The sequence below is a fragment of the Chroicocephalus ridibundus genome, chromosome 2 (genome assembly GCF_963924245.1).
Source record: "Chroicocephalus ridibundus chromosome 2, bChrRid1.1, whole genome shotgun sequence".
Lineage (NCBI taxonomy): Eukaryota > Metazoa > Chordata > Aves > Charadriiformes > Laridae > Chroicocephalus > Chroicocephalus ridibundus.
In genome coordinates, this window is record NC_086285.1 from 36,373,379 (window position 1) to 36,394,680 (window position 21,302).

The 21,302-nt window shown below is 38.2% G+C and overlaps 1 protein-coding gene across 7 annotated transcripts in view; it reads right to left on the reverse strand.

Annotated features, from left to right (window-relative positions):
- OSBPL3 (oxysterol binding protein like 3) overlaps window positions 1-21,302 on the reverse strand; it is a 94,471-nt gene that overhangs the window by 64,256 nt on the left and 8,913 nt on the right. For all 7 annotated transcript variants that reach the window (XM_063325031.1, XM_063325036.1, XM_063325034.1 and 4 more), the window contains exon 2: window positions 9,408-9,530. The gene's annotated coding sequence lies outside the window, so the exon portion shown is untranslated. The remainder of the gene's footprint in view (window positions 1-9,407; window positions 9,531-21,302) is intronic.

The following is a 21,302-nucleotide window of genomic DNA, read 5'->3' on the forward strand; positions in this document are numbered from 1 at the left end:
AGCACATCTGGAGCACCCCACATACAGCCAGACATCCAGGCAAAAGACAGTGTTAGTGGTTCCTTATCCCCGCAAGCCACTATTAATAGGGCCTCCATCTTACAGCAAAAGATCCCACTTCAGAAGTATTCCTCAAGTCTTGTGCTGCTAGTGATGAATTAACCAAGTCTGAAGGCTCTAACAAGATAAACCCAAAAATGTTCAAATCTGCTTGAACTGATGCACACTAAACATGTGGTTTGACCAATGTAACTTTGCAGAGGTATTTATATCCCCCTCCATTAGGGCTTCGAAGAAAAGAAGAAAAAAAACGTGATAGTCATGTGCGTTGAGTTGCACTTCAGTCTTAAGGGTTTTCAAAATGTTTAAATTTGCTTTTTCAAACATATAAAAGAGGCAAGACAACACTGACAGGAATAAAGTGAAATGCATTTAGAAATAAGACTTTAGCCTGCTTACGTTTTACAGAACCCTGAAATCTGTTCATGATTTGAAAATGTCTTTCTACTTCTGCTTTGAATGATACTTATATTACACAAAGGCCAAAAGCTGAGTTTAAGTGCAGAAATATAAAGCTGTAAGAAATTCTTATCACTCATTTCGTTCTATCATTCCTTATATTTCTCCAAAGCCTCTAGTCACTGTCCTCTACATCTTTCAGCCCTACTGTCCTCTGTACTCCCCACTGTCATCCAGAGACGATGACAAGGGGTGCGTGGTGCCTCTCTCCTACCACTACCTCCACTTTTACGAACGCACGGTTCATTTCAGTGATCCTGTGTTGACATACTGACAATCTGAAAGATACTCAGTATTGAAGAATGTTGTGTGCTGCTTCTTTTGACAAATACTTCTGTGATATTGTTCAAAAATCTTCCATCTGGAATACAACTGTGGGAAGAAAACAAACTAAAGAAGAAAAGAGCCAAAACCAGTGAGAGTTTGCAGGCTGGGAGTTTCTGGGAGTGGGAAGAGAATAGCCTCAAACGCAATTTGAGGTTTCTCATTGCAAGTGTCTTGAACAAGACATCTCAATTTCGTCAAGTGAGATTTAATGATACAGTGTAAAGCTACTTCACTGGGGGAAGTGTTTATTTCCTCCCCCCGCCCCGCTTTCACTTCAAGGGGCAACTTTGTTATTGCAGCTGCTACAGTTACTTACAGTCGTTGCTTTCTTTAGCTTGGTGTTTGGGGATTTTATTTTTTGTATTTTCACTTTTTTTATTTAAATGAAATGAGCATTATTTTTCAAGTTGATACATTAGGTCATGGCAATTGTTGCCGGTAGAAGTAATATACACCACCTTTGAAAACAGACTTATTTTTGCCAAATATATCCAAAGTAAATCCTTATAATATAAATTTATTCATCTTTGTATATACCATCAATCAAGTATACACTTACTAGAATAGGATGTGCAATTTCTATAAACTTGAAAAAATCATTTAAAGACAGCCTTTTTCACAGAAGATCATAAGTCACCCTGATGAAGATTATAGTAAGAGTCTGACAAAAGGGCAAATGTTTTATAACTATTCAGGATAAAGGACTGGTGCACTTTACTCTTACAGCATCTGGTACTGGCTAGTGCCAGAAACAAGTGTGGAGAAGAACAGAGTACACCCATCATAGCAGCCCCTGCACCTGAACACCAGCATTCCTTTACCAAGGAGTCTGCAAATACAGGGTAGATTGAAATCTCACAACTTGCAGGGTGAGATGCTGAATCATGCCCTTAACAGCTGTTACTTAGCTATCACCACCTCTTCATTAGTGGTTTCATTTAGATTCCCTTGATAACTGTATGGCACTGGGGAGGACAAAAAAAAAAAAAAAAAAAAAAAAAAAAAAAAAAAAGAAAAACAAACCAAAACTCAATACATAAACAAAAATTTTCAAGTTGAAGTATAAACTATGGCTTGGCTAGATAGAGCAAGTAGCCTTCTAGATTCAGTGTGAAAGCATTCAAAGTGAAAACATGAATCATGGTGTGAGGGAAGAATAATTTTGTGCTTAGGAGACTTTCAAAACATTTGGAGTTTCTGGTCATGAGATGACTTTGAAAACAGGCAAGTGAACTCCCTTACTCTCCAGCCACCCCCCAGCCAGATTTGGGCTAGTAAGGAAAGAAACCTCAACTCCAAATTTGATACATCCAAGTATTTCTCTGGAAAACTGCCCAATACAGGCTACTTCTGTAGAAGAGCCCATGCTGCACAAAGCCAAGAAGATGATTTAACTGGAGCAGTAAAACCCCCGCTTTTCTTATAGCCAGACAGACACAGTCCTCCCTCACCTACTGCTGGCCTCACTTTTCCTCTCTCCAATACATCCTCCAACAACAATGGGTAAAATAAAAATGCTGCCAAGGACTGATTTAAAAGAAAACCAAACCAAAAAGTTTATTGGTATTTCAGACACAGATGTGCACACTTCTATAGTTGGTCATACAGCAAAGATACAGCATGTGCAAAAAATTCTCCAGACAGTGGTCTGCTGTAGAAAACTCTCACTTTTATTTTCATTCCTTTATGTTTACTTAAACAAAAATGAGTGAACCATTGTATTCATTAATATCTTTTCCAAACTATAACACTACAGATCATAAACCCTGAGTTTAACCAGTGTTGATTAAAAAACCTTAGGTAGTTACTCCTTGTAAAATCTATCATTAGAGCAAATTACTGTCTGATTGTTATTTAGAGTGTGGCATTTATTTATGCCTGTTGTCCTTCCCATTAAAAGAACCAAAGTGAAGAAGACAGAGAACCAACTCCTCTGTTTCTCAGAGGACAGGGGGACTCTGTCACCCCAGATGATGAAAGAACATTAGAAAAACTGAAGTTGTGGTCATTAGGGACAGCCTGAAAGACTAGCAAAAAATAATCTTGTAAAAACGTTCAACTTTGAAATTTTATTTTTGAAGTTATGATTACACTGCCCGATGACAGTCTACTAAACATGATTTAAATTGAGAAAGCAAATTAGAGCAGTATAGGCTTAAGTGGAAGGTTTTAAGGGGACTCTAACTATGGGATTAGAAAGAGCTGTTACTCTCCCACTTGGACTCAAGACTGCTCTGGAAAGTTAACATGAACTTTTACATAGCAACAGCTTCAGGTAATATATGCTGCCTAGTCTTAAAAGTTGTATATTACTCACTCAAAAGGGGGAAAAGCAAATGGGAACTGAAAAACCTGCTAATTCTTACCTAATAAATTAACAAAATACCAAAACACTGTGCAAGGAACTGGTTTTACACTTCTGAAGTACAATCAGAAACAATTCAGTACATTGGTAAAATTGTACATTTCTGGTTCAGTAAGTTAAAAATGTGCAACATATGTAGAACTAAGCTTAATTTTAAAAATTACTTTTTCATTATTTTAACAAATTTTTAGTGGAAATGCAGTTTACCACAGATCATACACAGAATATCATCCTAGTCACCACTCCAATAGTAATAAAAAGTGTAAAGTTATGAATCTGAATTAAACATATGTGACGCTATATAAATTGTTACTTAAGCAAATATGTATAGCTATATGTAAAAGTACTTTGTTTTGCTAAGCTAAATTTACTACCAAATATCCACATATAGTTCATCAGGTTTTCATGAGAATCAATCTTTCTGTATCTTCATAAAAAGCAAACATCCAAAAATATTAGAGGCAACTAAAAAAAAAAATATCTTCTGGATTTCAGGACACTTTTGTAGGTTTCCAGTATCACCTTAATTTACGTGACCACAGAGATACGTAGCATGTTTCCTCTTGATAGGTAGAGAACAGTCTGCTTTGTTTATATTTTCACATCCCCATTTCATTACAACGCACTAAATTTAGTCAGAAGTTTACTAGCCATGAACGCCATCTACAGAAAATTTGCCTATTTATACTATCCTCATGACAAATCTAAACCTACTGAACTTTTCAGTTCTTAAATACACAGCCTGTCTCCCTCTGTACAGTGAAGATTCTACTTTCCTTCAGAATCCCAAAGCTTGAGTAAAACAATGAATGCTTTTTCCACTTCTCTTGAACCAAACGTTTTCTCTCAAAAAAAAGTGCTGGCCAGATGCTGGAGGGTATTACAGGAAAAACTACAAACTAGCTTATCTCATGGTGCCTTTTACCTTGTTAATAGCATTTTGTCCAGTGATGACAAAAATAAAATCAGCAGGTACGGAGTGGTGCATCATTAACTGTTAAAAGCTGCATTAATAAACAGTTTCAACCTTTAGAAGCAAATAGTTGCTGCCCAATAAAAGCTGGTGTTAAAAATCACACATAAAGGGACAAGGCACATTTGAAGTCCTCCTTATCCTTCTCGGCAGCAACACCAAATTCTGTTGATGTCTCTCAACCAGAAACACACTCAGCTTTTTCACTGTTGCCACAGCTGACAGCATCTACCTTTTAGCTAACATAAGAACACCCAAGAATTTAAATTGTTTCATTTTGTAGCACTTGTCCGCTTGGTAGCAGCTCCAAACACTGGCCACAATATAGAAGGACAATTTTCTAGTATCAACGTTTTAATTAATCACTTAGTATTAGACTTGTAAAGTAGAATAAAATTTAAGTTTCTTTGATTTTTCTGAAGGCACAATTCCTGCTGCTTAAAATAAGCTACTACTTGCAGTACATTAAAACGCATCTGTTGTCAGTTGTAAAATTGTTCAGGTATTTAAATACCGTGAGTAAAAAAACTCCTGGGGACACTGGAGTATACATTGACAAAACTTAAGAGAAAAAATGAGTAGGAAAACTTTCAATACATTGTAAGTTAAGGCATCATACAAAATCTGGTCTTAGATCAAGAACTTTTCCTTTTCTTTAATAACTTGTCATCCTCCAAAAGTACAGCACCAGAGCCCAAGTCTCCTCCAGGAAACAGGGAAGCACAGAAGTCACCTGGACAGAAGGGAAGGCCAGCAAAAGGCACAGTAAAACATGCTGCTGTATTGAAATCTTCTTAAAGCTTTTTAAAATCATTTTATGCTGCCTTGCTGTGATGCTCACTATTCTGCCTGCAAGTTACAAGCCACCATGTTTTGCTCCCTACCAGACAAGGCTTTGCCTGCTTTTCTGCCAGAATCTTAATGTTCTTTCAACACAACTTCAGTTGATGGGAGAATATATTTTCTTCTCAAACGTTCGTGCTATGGTTCTGTAAACAAAAAGCATGTGTCTCCGCAGTAGACATTTTCTTTCATAAGTGTGGCATAGTCAGTAAGTTTAAAAAACTCATTAAACACATATTGCAAACATCTTACATTTTCATAAATACATTTCTGTTTATTAATCACTACTAATAATTATCCTTGGTCAAGTTTGACCTTTTTTCATCCTTCATATATGCTTTGATAAGATGTGCAACAACAACAAAAAAAAAATCTACAACTGATTACATGTTTGGACCAACACATGACGATAAAATGAGATTAACACACATTTCTACAGAAGCACACTGATTGTGAACATTACACAGGTGGCTTAAAAAAATATACTTTTAACATATTACTCATTCTTTGAAGTAATCTTTATTTTTCCTTGAAAAGTACCTACTTTAATAATCACAACATTTTTCTGCTTGATGTAGGAAGCTTCTTCAAAACAAAAGGAACAATGCAATTTTCATTTCTTCTTCAAATACCTACTGCTACAAGAACTTGCCATATGAATTAAAACGAGGGTATGACCTTTTCCCAAAAGTAAATGGGAGTATAAGACATTTAAACTAGGAGTCAGAGAATGAGCAAAGGAGGCACTAGAAGCCGAAAAACATACCTTATTCACTATTACATATGCCAGGATCCGAGATTCAGTCCCACATCATCATTACCATACACTACTAAAGGAGTCAACCAACACCTGCAACCTTCTCTTCCCCTCTCTTGCTATTACATTGCATGCAAACCTTTGCAGTTGCACAACTGGAAAGCAATGGGCCCTGAAGCTATGTAACAGTTGCTCTTCATAAATACATTTCTAAGGTCAACCTTGTAATGTAACAAATCTTCTGCCTTCTGATGTATCTGAAGCAGCATTTTTATTCTTCACCTGGTGGACAAATAACCAACTTATAAGAGTTCACATCAGCAAACACAGGAAAAAGTTGCCCAGGCTTTCTAAAAAAGATAAGGCTGATGGAAACGCATGTTCAAACATATACGGAAAGACAGAAAGGGTATCTTAGAGCTACTCTTAAAACAAGGGGCAAGTTTTTAATGGCTTCTCCAAGTACAAAACCAATTTACATCAAAGGACTGACTGAGTTCACGACCTCCAGATGAAGAGACTGTGCTTCTGCTCAGTGAGCACATGATGAAAACATTTTCAGTGGTAAGAATCTGGACTACCTGTATCACTTTCTGGAAACAGAATCTCACTTTGTAAAATCCTCCTCGTAATGGCGGTAAGGTGGCAATTTGCTCCTGCTGCTAAAATGAAGGGCAACAACCCTGATCTTCTCTGGAACAATGAGACACACAGCAGTTGCTTTTTTTCTCTGCATATAAACATGAGGAATCAAAGGCTTGAATAACAGTAGATGAGATTCACAATCTTCTCTTAAAAGTTACTTTTGGCTATGCTAATTGCCTGTTTCAAGCACTTAAGTTCATGGCCTCTCCCAAGGTAGGAAGCCACAACTATTAAGACAACCTGAATTTTCATGGCCAAGATGTGCTCTGTCGCTACTGGGGGGAGAACAGTCTCTGGCCTTGACACCACAGGACCAAGGAATTCACATCCTTGTCACATCACTTCAAACCTAACATCAGTCTGACACGTTTGGCATTTACAAGTGACAACTTGCCCTAAAAGATGCATTTAAGCTATGACTAGTTTACAATGCCATACTAATGAAACTGTGCCTGCACATTTGATCCACTTTTTCATAATTTCACAAACATTTAATTTCTACTGACACAAATTCTAAAAATTACTTTATTATGTAATCATACTAAATCAGCAGTCCAGATGTTTTGAACGGTTTCTCTGTCTAATCAGGTATTATCTGTTTCAGATCAAAGTTCCTACAACTAAAACTAGAAATTACAAATTATGCTTTTATGAGATAAGCTTTCCCTGCTTCTTCACCCCTGCCTTCCATAGATGACACCCATGGTGCTCAGATGTATAGTTTATTTTAGTCTTAAACAATAATACAAAATTAATTTGTTTCAGTAGCAACTATTAAGACAGTAAGTTAAACATCCTTTTTCTTTCTCCACTCTTTTTTTGCAACTTTATAAAAATGAATTTAAGATAACTTCACTTTAAAGTGAACTCACTTTGAGCTGTTTCTTACCTTTTCAAAGACACAGAGCTATTCAGTGAAATCACACCATGTGTTAATGTGACATTTAATCTATCTTTAAAAAAGGGTGTTACAAAGTATTAATGCATTCCAAGAACATATGCCAACAGGATTGTACTACGTCAGTAGGGAAACAAAAATATTATCGTTAAGATAAATACTAGTTCTCATTGCAGCCTTCTGCTACAGTTTTTAAAGGAGCAATGAAAAAAAAAATCCCTTTTTTCTAACTATTCAAACTCTGTTAGTTTTGTATCCCTGTAGATCTACCACCCTTCCTTTTAGCAACTATCAAAATTGTCTTTCAATGGAGAACAACCTTCACTGAAAGATTAGGATAAGCAAAGCCAGGGCTTGCCCTAACTTTTTCACAGGTTTCCTGCATGACTCCATGTGAAATCATGAACATACCTGTTCCACAGGAACCCCCTTTGTAAATAAAATAGCCACATGTTGCACACTGGGGTGGAGCAGGTCTATATTCACTTCTGACAAGTACACTGAAACTTTTTGAAAGTCATTAGACAATCATGAATCATTGCTTTGATACTTAAATACAAAACTTCCCAAGATGATCAGCTAACTATTTTGTAACAGTATTTGATAAACTCTGCTATCCGCATAGGTAAAAGGATCCTACAGCAGCTGGGCACCTCCCACAGTGCCCATTGTAGCAGTATGGCCATACCTACCAACGCAAATAAAACCAAGTAGAAGTATTTACCACTCCTTGCTCTGCTCCTCCAACTCCAACTTTATAGCAGCCACATCTATCAAAGAGTCAACCCTCGTGCCTGCTACATACTTCAGTTTTCACAACCCAACTCCAGCTTTCCAGGGGAAAGTAAGTCCTACTGGGCAATATACAGCTAGCGATACCTTTTACATGCTCACAATAGAAACTATAAAAGATTTAGCCTAAGAGAATTCACCAAGCTTAAAGCAATGACTAAGCCTACACACACAGAGATGCAAGTATAATGAGAAATCAGGGCTGAATAGCATTGCTATATTCTGTTTTACAGGTAGGAGATCCATGTAAGCCTGTTAACACTAATTTCAAAATGTTAGATCATATACAATTGCAGGACTATAAGAAGTGTATAGTTCAGAACATTTGCTTGCAGTTGTGGAAGACTGGATATGTAAGTTATATGCATTTAGGACCTACAACACCCTAACCATCCTATGTGCCCTATAATACTAATTTAATACCCATAGGTTAGAAAGGCCAAGAAAATATATATATAATTTTTTTAAAAAAGTTAAAACAAAGCACAAGAGCCAGCCAGGAAGCTCAAATGCATTATCGATGTCCCTAGCCCAAAGGAGAAATTAGGTATTCAGGATGCACTGTGAATACATTTATGTGCTATCAGAGAAGGCAGCATGTGCCATGACTGGCAATATGACTTGGGATAGAATTTCCTCCTAATGATAAATCTCACAATTAGTAAGTACTCAGGCAAAAAACACACCCACCAGCACCATGAGAAGTTTTTCAGTATCACCAGTAACATAATCTCAACCTTGCCAAAGTCTTATCTTTGGCTGCAGTCTATAGAGATCATTTCAAGATGAGACACAAACCACAAAGAGTTCAATGGCGCAATAGGCAAGAGAGGCCTTTCCTGACATGGCAGGTGATCAGTGGAAACTCCAAAGCCTAAGATTAAAGGGAACCCAAACACAGTACAACTCAAACAGTATTTTTTCCATTTCCCTCAAAAGTAACACAGCTTTGAGGTATTTTTGAACAATTAACCTCATGTCAGCAGAATATAAGGTTACATAAGCACAACTTCAGCTTTACCTATTCCATTTCCTTGCTAAATCCTTCAGTTCGTCTTCTAGACATACAGTTAAGCACAACGTATTATCCCAAAAGTGGATTGAAGTCCTGCCTCTATGCCAGCTAAACTACAGTCCTCTCCCATTCTCCACTGATGGAATGATTCTTCATAGCAAGAAGCTTCTTTCATCATGTCCCCTCTAGGCTGAAACAGGCGCCACAACAATTTAACTTCTGCTTTCCTATAGGGAGAGCACCACATCCATGGTATAAGGAAGGCTGACTTACAGTGAGTGGGTAGTCTCTCAGTGCCAACTATGAGGAATCCAAGTCTCCTCTTCTACAGCAGCGAATGTCTGAGCAACTCCATTAGGCAAGATGCGGCAAGCTCACATGAGTCTGGTGTTGGATCTGAAAAAAACAAACAAAAGAATCAGATGAGAAACAAAACTTCGTGCTGCATTGTCCTTCCATACCTGGGAAGCACAAGGGAGGCAAGGATTACAATATACGAATATCTGGAAAATTTTCTACCTTGGTTTGTTTTGTGGGTCATCACCCCCCCACCCCCACAAAAAAGTTTCCCTAAAATAGAGCATCTACAACTACATATCTTTCAGGAGAGGAAAAGGTATTAGAAGTTCAGGTTAGCAATGTTCTATATAACTAAGCAACTAAGTTTTAGTCTACTAACACGCTAACAGAGCGATGCATTTTGTAACAGAAATCTTTCTTGCCCCAAGCATCCGGAATTATGCACAACTATGTAACCCTACTGAGGGTGTAGGGAACTCAAACATCTTGTCAGCACAAAAAAAGAAAGAGGAATCCTGCATAGAAAGAGATGCCAGGGGGTACTACTCTGACAAACTCATATTGCTCTTCAGCTGTTGCTTTGAAGCAACCAATATGCAGTTCCGACATTTAGTCGAATGCTTTTTTTTTCTGCAGACAATCCAATTTCACAGTTTTAGCAGCCTGCAGGACTTCTTTGTACAATATCAACACTACCAAAAAGAAATGGCTTATGACAAAATTTAACATGCACAATTTGAGCTAAAAAGGATCAATAGTTTAGCCTCTATGTTCATAGACTATACGCTTCTTCATTCCAATTATTAGATTTGAATTTCTGTTGCACCAAGTCAGTTCCCATATCAGCTCGATAATAATCTTTCCAAAAGTCTGTAATCAACAGCAGATGAACCAGTGTCTGGGTACCACATATAATTTCCTGTTTATGAAAACTAGCACATCATTAAGCTTCCTCCAGTGCTTTGAGGCTTTCCTGGTCTTTCTTCAATACCAATATGAGAAACATAGAATTGCTCAAGTGATTTGTACCCTAGATTCAAAACTGTTATTCATTGTGTAGTTTGTGCTTTTTCTTAAAATAATAGCTTTAGTAGTTATAATTTAACTTTTTTCTTAGTTATTATTTCTATATGCTGTCAATAGACCACAGAGCTTCATTTCAGTAATGGAACTAGATTCTTCTGAATTTCTTGAATGATTTATATTACTGGCCTTTATTTAGTAGTATTCTTAAAGCGTTAGCTTATTTTCCAAGTAAAAAGGAAATCATTTTTCCCATTTTCAACTGACTGAGTTGTGAGCAATACTTTTGCTTTCTATTATCAGCTATCTACATTTAGTAACTCCTAATTTCATGTTTATACTCAATTCCTTGCTTCTTCTATTTGTTACATTCCTGAAAATGCCACCATCCACAGCTGGTTTGGAGTCTAAACATCTGTGATCTAATTTTAGGATGAGATTTTTTTAATATATGAACTTGTGTATTTTTAATAAGAATCCAAATATCAAGCATGGAGGTTTTCAAAGCTAGAGCAAGAAAGAACACTTGATGTGTTAACTTTGATATTTTATATTAATCTAAGGTTCTTTCATTTGTGCTGCCTTTTAAGATTAGAGACCTAAAATAGCTACTAATGTAAGGGCCTATTGACATTTTTAGCCTGTAGGAGCATGCGGTGGGCAGACGCAGCTGAAATAATAACATATTTGAGTGATGAACCAGCTTTACAATTTTATTACTCAGACTTCCCCAAATCTATGGCTGGCGGTTTTCCCAGTAACTCAGAAATTAAGCTGTTCTACATTTAAAACTTCCAACTAATCATATACTAAAAACTTCTCAGGGCTAAGGCAACAAAATCACCTTATGATGAACCTTTGAAAAAATATATAAAAATACCTAGATTTGAAAAATTGCCTTTCATTCTTTGTGTTATTTACGTGAACAATGTAAGAGAAATAGGAAAAAAAGTCATCTGAGATAGGTTAGAGACAATTACATTAGTTATCAGGAGTATATTACATACCACATTGAAATAGTAGGAATCCTAGAGGGACCTCAAAGTGAGGTGACAGATAAAAGGAAACAACCTAAGCATTCTCCCTCACTAGGTATACTAGGACATCAGCAGTTCCATGTAACTTCCAACACACATGATGAGTTTAAAAAAAAAAAAAAAACACCAAAAAACCCACACACAAAAGAACCACACAACCAAAACAAAACACAAAACACCATCCCAAAATTAAGAAAAATAACTGAACTTTTCAACATAGCCCACAAGGTCAGACCTTATGCAACAACTCCACAGACTGCACGACAGGAAAAGGGAGTTATTTCCACCATTTCAATCTCAAAGCTTTTATTTAGAAAAGAGTTAACCAAAGCAATATCCATGATTTTCCACTTTATTGTGCAGCCCCCTGTGTAAGAGCTTGGCCTTGTTGTCACAATTGCAGAATTCATGAAATCCATGTCACCTAGGACAAGCCAAACGTAGGGGCCTTCACCTTGGATGATGTTTCTAAAGGTATCCAAAAAGTCAATCGGGGAGCTCAGGCTCATACCAAACGACTTAGTCACCCCATAAAACTAACTGACGCCTTTGTTGTTCCAAAAATCTTTCCATATTTTTGCACACACGGCAGGTCTTCCTCCTCCCAGAAGTGAAATTTTCCCCACAACTTGCTGGTCCAAAGAAGGTCCTGTGTTTCCCATTGCTTCTCAAACCACTGTGCTGCAGTGATCTAGTCTGATCAGTGAGCACAGGGATGCATCCATATATTTTTTCCTGAATATTTTGCAATACAGGTGTACACTTCCTAAAATCATCTGGGAAATACAGACCAGTATAACTGCACTGTTGATTGATTTACAACTTTTTTTATTTCACAGGCACAAAAAAAAAGTAATCCACACTTGTACAGACATACTCATGAAAACACATTAGAAAAATCCTAGAGCTTGATACACTGGAATAGAAGGATAAATTGAACAATAAACATATCTCACAGTGGGTGACTACAGCTAATGTGAGCATCATAGAGGGATGCTCATTTAACGTAGAACAGAGAAAATTAATTATTTGGTACCTGAGGAAAAAAAAGAATGAGCATGCAATAATTAACCTTTTAATAACTCTACAATTCATTAAGCTATTTTGTACCGTATTAGTCCCAAAGAAACTACACATTTCTAAGCATTGCTGGAATAGCCTACCAGGAGTGTAACAAAGACCTAAACTGGCAATTGAGTGTAATTTGGTGTAAATCTGCAGCAAGCAAGAGAGGGCCCTTGGGGAGCAACCAGACAACTCTCTTCTCAAATTTAGCCATTTATTTCTGTGGCAACTCCTCCTAAAACCAGTAGCAACACAACTACAGAGTAGAATGAGAGTGGGAAATTAATCTAGTTAATAACTAACCAGGAAAAAAGCCAGATTTGTAGCCACACCATTTGCTGAATCAGTTCACTGTATGAACATGCTGCCAGCATAACAGAGATGAGAAGAGCAAATCAGGCAGCCGCAGACAAGAGAGTAGATCAGAACTACCCCTTTTGGAAGCAACACAGAATTATACTGCTGTCCGCTGAAAATGGAACTAGGAACAAAGCAACAGTGAACAGTAAGAAAGCAAGTGACTTGCCCAAAACATCCTGCAACAGACATGCCTTCTAAAACTCAGAGTTTGATGCACATGAGCAAAAGCTGGCAGTAATACCAAGTCTGACTGAAACCGTTAAAACATTAAAAATCTTATAGTTTGCATGATGGATTAGCTAGTTACAAGTGCCATTATACAGTGCTAGCTTTAATTGCTCTAAACTAAATATAGCTTTCAGAATTTAATAGCTCCCCCACAGTTTTTCTGTCTTGCAAGAAGAGAAAAATCTTCCCATTAGAAAAAGCACACGGGCATACACGAGTTGCATGTTACCACAGAGAAGCAGGAAGCAAACTGTAAAGATGATTAAGTTAGAGTCTCCAACACTCATTCAGAACTATTTACAAGAGACCAATTGCTTTCCTATTGCACCACTCTGGTTCCAGTTACAGCAGGTAACAGAAGCACGCATACCTGCTGCTGTTCAAACTAAGCCATTTCATCGCTTTATTAGCAGATTGTACTGAATCTTGCTCACCCTATGTTTCCAGTCGAGATGCTTCCTTTACCAGCAAGCTGCCCTGGTACCCACATGCTTCTTCCTGTGCCACCGAGCTAGGCACCACAGGGGAGGAAGAGGAGGAGTGAGTCTCCTGACCGACCCTTCCCTGCAGCCTTTGTACTGGCATGACATACACAAGCGGGTCCAAAATCTGCTACGGCAGCAGAGACTGCAGCACCCTGATAAAGGCATGGAACAAGTTCTCTCTTCTGCCTTCTTTTACCCAACAAGGATTTAAAAAAAAAAATTAAGGAGTTCTACGTAGCAGGCTTCAGTTTCCCTCTCTGAGTTGATCACGGGTTTCAGGCAGAAAATTTGGCTGACAGCTAGAAGTGTGCTCTACAGATTCAGCATTTCTGTTCACCTTCATTTTAGAGGTCATTACTTAACTGAAGTGCTTGCAAGTTTTCTACAATTTAGGGAGTTAAATTTAAAAAATAAAAAGCCACTGCTGCAATGACAAGTCTTTCTACGTTCCCTCAGGCCATGACTGTGAACTCCCTTTCTTCCCACAGCCCAAAACAATCACCTGGCTTGTATCCTTTACCTATTCTCTCTCTGGTTTCATCCATCCTCTTCTCTCTTCTTTACTGAGCTGAACTCTTAGACATCAAAGAGTTCTGGTCTTCTTCATTCCTGTCTTTGGTGAGTGGGGAAAAGAAGAATAACACTACTTATGGAAGAAAAAGTATTTGTCAGACCATATGAATTACTGAATAACATTAGAGCTGAACTCCAGGTTTGCCCAGAGCTGTGCATGCACTGTAGGAGCACCAGCTGGAGGTCTGCCAGGAAGTACCTACTACACTGAATAAGACCAAAGGTAGTATTGCCACAGCTTTTTCCGTCCTCTCACCTACCATTTCTGAAGTGCAGACCAGGTCGGATAAAACAGGTTAAAGGAACTATGTCTATTTGTTGCTTAAGAGATTTTTTTTTTTTAAAGCAAGCCTCCTGATGTGCACTGTTCTGCATGAGAATATCCATGGTCTACTGCTGGCTGAGCTGCCGCAGAACAGAAAGGCTCCCTACTGTCAATGCAGGCGTAGACAGACTTCATTTACCCACTTCTGATAAATCACAAAATCATGATACTCACCGCCATTAAGATTTTTCCTTCTGAAGTAACAAAGCAAAATGTGGATAAATAGCACACACAAAAAAAAAAAAAACACAGAGACGAATACTGGAAGCTCTTTGTATACCCGGTCTGTCACTCTTACAGAAAGCATTTTTACTTTAAAACTTTGCCATTCACAACAGCCTATTTAGAACAGATGAATGTTTAAAAAAAAAGTCCAAATACAACATACACAACATAATGCATCTACTATGGATAAACAGACTCTTAAAGCTATGTGTTAACTGTCATGAGTCAGAGCTGAGTGACCTAGAACTCCATGGGGCCCCTCCTAGTTGAGCTGTTCTGCTCTGAGGCAGACAGATACAGGCAGGGCAGGGCAACCCTCATCCTCTTCCCACATTTAAAACCATCATGTAAGGTGTGGAAAGTAGAGACATAACACACGCTGCCTTTTAAAAAATTAGTAGAAAAACCCACACAAGCATAAGGATGGAAAAACAGTGGAGATCAGCCAAAGCAACCACGGTATTAGTCTGGGAAAGTAAGCAAGCAGCTACGGTATCCTTACATGACTGTCCACTAAATCTGGATCTAGGGATTAGCAGGAGAGAAAAGATACTAGAAAAAGGTGATTTGTTTTCTTGTCACCAGTAATACCGGAGAGATTTTACTCTCCTCTCCAAAATTAGAATACCGATGTAAGTATAAACCCTTCTTCTTTTCCTCTTAGTGTCACATGTACACACAGAAACCCACAAAAAAAAAAAAACCAACAAAACAACCAAGCCTCATCAGCCTCAGGTTAGGACAGCTGAGGCCTAAACGTTGACAAAACTTTCATGGAAGAATTAATTAAAAAGCAATTATGTTAAAATAACACGATTCAGAGAAAAGATACACCATCCTCCAGGATCCACTAGAATACATACATAATATCCTGCAGAAGCTGCAACCTATTCACAGTAAGTTTATTCAGAGAATTTTTCCCGCAGGAAAAAAAAAAAAAAAAGAAATAGATGCGGCCAGTTATGATGCTACAAAGCCCAGAATCTATTTATTTATCAGATGCTTTTCTCTACATGTGGTGACCTGCAAAATTGCCTCAGCTGTAGCAATAGCTGCTGAAAAACTCCGGCAACAGGTACTACTATATCTGTGATTTCATGGGAAAAGTTATAAATATTTTCAGTTAAATAGATTCACTAAAATGCAATGAGGTTTTTTTAATGTTTATATATATATGTTTTAAAAAATATATAAATAAAGTTGCATTTAAGTGAATGCTTTCGCAGTCTCATCAAATGATTCATGTATGTCAGCCCTTCCCCTTCCTCCTTGCACTTTATGTATTTCCCTACTGATCTGAAGCTATATTATTTCTGGGTGTTCAAGGTTACTTAAGTTACAGTCACAGAACGGAATGGGGCAGGGCACAGGAAATATAAAGATCATTTATAAGCCAGGACTTCAAACAACTGATCCAGCTATATCTCAAGGGATTTGATAAACAGGCATTAAAATAACGAGGATAGAGAAAGATGGGTGAAACACTAGAGTATTCAGAGTCACTCAGCAGGACTCTCCTGCCGATGAGATCTCTCATTCATGAGACAAGGACACTGACCCTCTAGGACAAGGTGACACACCCAAGAAGGGATTTACAGATGAAAATGAGAAGTGAAAGTTGTTGGGCACCCACACAATCTCCCCATCTAACCTCACTGCACTAGCAAAGGAAAACGAGGATGTGGCCAAGAAGGACTCTTATCTCTGGCAGTTTGATAGAGGACTAAAAGTCCAAATACAGATGAGAACAGGGGTCAGGCAGACAAGTAGTCTGCCCTGGTAAACAGGCCAGATAAAACATTGTGAAGTATTTGTGTACAAAAAAGCCTCAAACCAAACCAACCCAAACAAAAACCAACAAACAAACAAACCAGGCCTATACTACAAAACTGATGAACTTGAATTAAATACAAGACTAGATACCACAGGGATAGAGTCTTGGTGGCTAAAATACATATTGAAATGTGCACACTATTCAGAAAAGCCAGCAGAGGTAAAGGCGATACTTATCTAAACCACTTAGAACTGTGGTAGATTAAAATAACCCAAACACACTGAACAGAATCCAGTTGGGTCAAAAAAATAAAAAACAAACAACTCACTTTAAAAAAGGACAGTCCTGCTCAGAGTGCTGAGAGTCTGTGGTAGATTCCAAGAAACCAGCCTTGGTGCAGATTTTATTTTATTAGAATGAAAAAATATCACAGTGAATTAGGCATTAAGGGAAATTAACTTCTTTGACTCAAACAAGCAATAAGCAAAAGGAACTAGTTTAAGTAGTCAAGTAGACTGAGGAATTCAAACTCTCCAGAATTGATAATGCTGAGCTGCTGCTTCATTAGATGTGCAGAAACAAATCTAGAAATGCCTCATGGGATGCAGTGTGCAATAGACAACTTGCAAGACGAAACAGGCCTAACTAGATAAATAGCTTCCCCACACCTCCCGAAGAGGCAGGGAAAGAGTTGATTAATATACGAGGTGCAATTTCTCTGAAGTATGGGAATAAAATTAAAACTTAAAAAAATTATTTAAAGGTATTGAAAACAAAGTTATTCAACAACACACTGAAATTAAGCGAAGAAGTGAAAATTTCTTAGTAAAGAAACAAAGACAGGATGTCTACTATGAAACAGGCCTTGAAACTTTCACAATCAACATGGAATCAAGAGTAATAGCTTCCTGAGCATGAGTTGAGGAAATCAGATGATACTGCTACATATTTCTGAAAGAAAAGGCAGATTAAATTGTACACAGAGTTGCAAATAAAACTTTCATGCATTGTCAAGTTATTGTGCCTATTTCACCTCTAACCAATATAAACATTTAAAAACCGCAATTGTCCTCCTCAGAGAGCATCTGTTGTTCATTTCAATGGCCAGTCCAGCTCAAACCACGACACATAATCTATACCTTTTAAGCAAACAAAAAAACAGTTGGAGATACTCTATGATGGGCAGGAGAGCAAACAGAATACCTGCCTTAGAGTTGGAGGTGAGGGAAGAAAAGGGAAATCAGCACTACTACAATCAGTAACATGCAAGATTTCAGATTAAGTCAAAGAGTCAGAAGGAAATACCAAGGTCAATGGTAACAGATTAACTTTAAAAAATAATAATAATTTAAAAAGACAAAAGAAATATGTAGATCTCATCTGAAGCTGTCAGCAGCTGCATAAAAAAATTGATAAAGCTGGCAATTACCTTATTTAGTAGAAGAGTTGCAAAGTGACTAAGTAACTGGCCACAGAATATGACAAAAAAACGTCAGGCCTGACACTGATCATCAGAAGAGTTTGCCAAGAATTATCTTGCGGATAGTTTTATTTAACAGTCCTACTAGTGACAAAAGAATTGAGGTGTCTAATAAAAATTGCTGCTGACAAAAAGTATAGAGGCACCTCTGATGCACCAAACAACTAGAACACTAGGTGAGAGGAACCACATGAACAGAAGCAGTGACAGGGAATGCAGTTCATCAGTCCTGAAGGCAAGGTCAGGACCCAAAGAGTAAGACAAGCAGAAGTTCTGCTATGACAGCTGGAAGTGACCAAGGAGGAGAAGGTACTTAAATGTACAAGTTGATTACACAGTCACTCCATCACCAGTTTGACGAAAGTCTGACAAGAGAAAAAGAGTTACCCTTGACATTTCCTACAGAGATATACAGGGAAGCATCAGAAAAAGCCATTGTGCAAGATACTGCCAGCATCTAATCTGGTCAGGAAACAAAAAATAGTACCTAAAATACACCTGAGATCAATGGAAGCTCATAAAAGGAAGACTGACAGCAGAATATTTTCCTGAAGTAAATACTGTGAGCATACCTAGTCAGCCACATAACAAGATTCTCTGCATCTCTTCAAGTCTAAATAGAAGAGTCCTAGCCTGACTGAGGGAACAGGAGAGTCCCCCTCAAGTGAACAAAGCAAAAAGTTAACCAGTTTACAAAGGCTCAGAAGAAATGCAGATGCTCATATAAAAACTGAGAGAAAATGTCAATTTTAGTCAGGTGTATAAACTGCTTATGGATACATTTAGCCAGAATCCTGGAGTAAAGTTTTAGTCAAAGCAGGGACATTTTGAAATTGTTAATGGGACACCTGGGGTCAAAGCTCTGACTATTTTAAGATGATGCCTGGTCACTTTACTAAAAGGAATATACGAATGTATTGACTGCAACAAATACATGACCATGAAGTCTTGTGATGTGTCAGTAGAGCCACTTTCAGCAAGGAAGCCTTTATATACCACTTACCGACGTTACTATTGCTGATTTAACCTGGGCTGCAAACTGACTTTGCCTTAATACTCTAAAGTTTCCATTAATAAAAAGAAATTATTTCAGTTTTACTCACTTATATGTATGTCTTTTGTCAACAAAGGTTTGGTGGGGTTTTTTTAAGGAATATTAATTTCAAAAAGTGGCAGATCAAGGAAACTGTATTTTTTAGAATTTATGTTTAGGCTACCAGACATATGTAGCTTTACTATATCAATTCTGATAACTAAATTTGTTGATATTTTCTCCTTGATTTGATGTCAAAACTTTGCATGCCCATGCCTTTCTGAAAGAGGATGACTGCAGTTTCCAGAGTTCTGGGACTCAGATACTCTAATATGCAGAAACAAGCATTTCAGAATCTCTGTGCAGGGAGGAATTGGAGGATCAGAACAATTTTCTTCAATTCCCTTCTTCAACATAACCAATCCAAGCACGAGTCTAGCCAATCTATGTCTTGAAATTTTTGTTTGTACTCCTACATTCCACAAAACATTCTTGCATGCAAATGTTTCAGTGGCATTCACAGACTGGGCAAAAACATTTCATAGGATGACTTGCCTGGATTTACTCAGAACACCCCCATTGTTTTCCAAGAGTCAAAAAGAACCACAAGGAAGTTAAAAAGCAGTTTTGTCAGCCAGAAGTAGTGAGGATTAAAGTTATGTACAGTAATATGTAAAAAAACTGTTTTCCCATCCTTCATCCCTAGTTTTCTTACCAAATACCATCCTTTCTCTCAGCTGTAAATGCATTAGGGTAGGCTAATATAGAAGATATTATTTTATTGAAAAAATAATGCACAAGAGATGCACAGCCTACACCTTCTCTCTTAAGTCACCCATCACAAGGTGGATTAAGTGGCAATGCACTTGCAGACTGTTGATCAATGATATTAAGAATAAAAATCCCTCAAGAATTCAAGTTCTGCAAGATGCAAGGACTGTGAGACAGGCCACAGAGACAAAGACATTAATCTTCTTAATAGTCCGCAGACAAACTTTTTTTTTTTTAAGCTTAGAACATAAAATTCATTTAACAGCAAGGAAATATGAGCTTTTTGCAGAAGGGCTCTGCAGAATTATAGCACTGCCTAGGTTGGAAGGGTCCTTTCAGATAATAGAGTTCAGCCATAGACCTAACACTGACAAAAACCACCATTAAACCGTATTGCTAAGCACCATGTCTACCCATCTTTTAAATACCTCCAGGGATGACTATTCCACCACTTCCCTGGGCAGGCTGTTCCAATGCTCGATAACCCTTTCTGTGTAAAAATTTTTCCTAATATCTAATCTAAAGCTCCCCTGGTGCAACTTAAAGGCCATTTCCTCTTGTCCTATCACCTGTTACTTGGGAGAAGAAACCGACCCCCACCTCTCCACAACCTCCTTCCAGGTTGTAGAGAGCGATAAGGTCTCCCCTCAGACTCCTTTTCTCCAGGCTAAACAACCCCAGTTCCCTCAGCCACTGTTCATAAAGACTTGTTTTCCAGACCCCTCACCAACTTCATTGCCCTTGTCTGGACACGCTCCAGGACCCCATTGTCTTTCTTGTAGTGAGGGGCCCAAAACTGAACACAGTATTCAAGGTGGGGCCTCACCAGTGCCAAGTACAGGGGGACCATCACTTCCCTAGTCCTACTCACCACGCTGTTCCTGATACAGGCCAGGATGCTGTTGGCCGCCTTGGCCACCTGGGCACACTGCTGGCTCATATTCAGCCGGCAGTCCACCAACACCCCCAGGCCCTTTTTCTGCCAGGCAGCTCTCCAGCTACTCTTCCTTGAGTCTGTAGCCAGAAAACCAGAAGAAAACAACTCTCATATGGTTCTGAGAAAGCCAGAAGCAAGCAACTCTCATCCTGCACTGAAGAGAGGGTGCATTTACGCTAACCATGCATTCTAGTCATAATAAAGTAAATAATGCAAGCTCATTTGTCAAGGAACGCTTGGCAGTTCAATGTGAACTGTCAACTGTCATTATGTCTGGATTATCAAGACCAAAACGGCATCCACAGTTAGGAAAATGTGGATGTTTTCAAATGCTCAGAAACCAAGCCTCTTCAAGTAGGAAGCAGTCACCACCACAGACAAGCCCCACAAATGTTTGCCAAAGCAAGAACACTCAGTCACTTGATGATACTGAGATACAGCCACTGTTCTACCACTAAATTACTGTGAATTACTTTTTAAAAATAGAGGTGGCTGACAATACAGCTAGAAATAAATGGGAAGTTGCATCTTCCCTGCTCAGCTTATCAAACT